Here is a 1,686-nt window from a genome sequence, read left to right as displayed (position 1 = left end):
CTAGGAAGTCGTATTCTCCTAGAAGTGTTTTTTTTTTTGTATTGCTAAATTTAATTTCTAATGATTAATGTGAGTAATAATATTGGTGCACATGGACTGTCCTAAAATGCGGGTGCTAAAACAAAAAAAAAATGAAAGGAAAAAGAAATTCATTTAATGTCTTTAAAAAGCTATTTTTAAAAGTTGTGCAACTGAACTTCATATTTCTTCTTGGTATAATTAGTGTTTATGTCTGGAGATGGCATTCTTGTCTGGAATTTGCATTTAATGCTTTTGCCTCCTCAACTAGAGAAATAACTTATTTAATGAGCTTTTATGTTTAGTGTCAAACGCTCTGCTGCAAGAAGCTATTATTACAGATTTCCAGATAAATACTTGAGACAATAGTCAACAATAAAAGCATATTCAGGGTTTAAAATATATTCTCCCTAAATATGGTTAGTGGCACGGAATGATTTTGAAAGGTGGGGTCAGTCTTTCTGACTGAGGTTCAGAAGAGAATAAGCTGTCACAAAAATACTGTACTTTTAACAGAGGGCATTTAAAAATATATATATTTAAACACACACACACACACACACACACACACACACACACACACACACACACACACACACACACACACACACATTTGATCCCATTTTTCTGTGGTTTGCTTTTTAATTTGTATGTATGGGGGGGGTTGTGCTATAACCCTGGTCTGGTTGACACGGTATAATGCTGCTTATCCTACAAGCTAGTACATTTTGTACATCTAGAATAAGTCTGTTTTAAATTTACTAAATGTCAGTTTTAGGCACAGAATTGAGCTTCGAGCTGTTGCCAGTTCTGGGAACACAGGGACACTAAATGATTTTCTCAGGGTTGCATAGTATATAGATACGAAGTGTAGGGTTTTATGCCCTTATTTTTCTGGGCCTCCAGAGGTGCAGGTTGGTGCTTTGGCACATGTCTCCCAGTGTTAAGCATAATTTCATTAGAGTTTGCTCCTTTTTGCAATAAATCGTCTCCCTCTTTCCCAGTAGAAATTTGACATCCATTATTAAATGTTCTCATTTTATTGGGACAGAGTTGAATTATTCAGCTTAACATAACTTTTACTGCTGCTGTTAGGACAGTCGGATGGTGCACTCCATCAAATTCTGACTGTTAAGTAATAATTTATACTCAATAATTGTGAGTTATTAAAAAAGAGAGAGAGACATTGATATGATGCTTTGGGTGGGTGGGATGGGATAAGTGATGTTTAAACTTAAGCTTTGTCTGTATTTATGTAGCATGGAATTTCCAGGTCATTTAAATCCATACATGGAATAAACAGAATTCACGGAGTAGAAAAGTCACTAATGTGATTTCAGAAGCCAGTACTTTTTATTACGGGTTCTTTTGAGGTGAAATGTTGCATGCTATGTATACATTCTCTGTGTGTATTTCAGACCTTGAATATACATTTCTGGGTTGTTGTCTTTGCTTTTGGGTACTTTTATTTTAGCCTGGCAAATGCTTTATTGCTATTTTTGATATATATATATATATTGCTGTACAGATCGAAAGTTCTTGCCATATCCTGTTTCTGTGTTTCCAGTACCTCTACTTCCTTTTTGTTTTAAGTTAATGCTTGTACACGTTTCGTGAACTAGTCCCATTCTTGGATAGATAAATGTGGACTCTTGTTGGTAAACGTTA

At 35.1% G+C, this 1,686-nt stretch overlaps 1 protein-coding gene across 3 annotated transcripts in view; it reads left to right on the top strand.

Annotated features, from left to right (window-relative positions):
- Nucleotides 1–1,224, top strand: part of TRIB2 (tribbles pseudokinase 2) — a 63,030-nt gene extending 61,806 nt beyond the window's left edge. For all 3 annotated transcript variants that reach the window (XM_044063947.1, XM_044063954.1, XM_044063963.1), the window contains exon 3: nt 1–1,224. This exon is cut by the window's left edge and continues 872 nt beyond it. The gene's annotated coding sequence lies outside the window, so the exon portion shown is untranslated.
- Nucleotides 1,225–1,686: the final 462 nt, after the last annotated feature.

This window comes from Protopterus annectens, chromosome 1.part0 (genome assembly GCF_019279795.1).
Source record: "Protopterus annectens isolate FY-2018-M chromosome 1.part0, PAN1.0, whole genome shotgun sequence".
Lineage (NCBI taxonomy): Eukaryota > Metazoa > Chordata > Ceratodontiformes > Protopteridae > Protopterus > Protopterus annectens.
The sequence above is the reverse complement of the archived record's forward strand: the minus strand, read 5'-3'. Positions and strand labels throughout refer to the sequence as shown.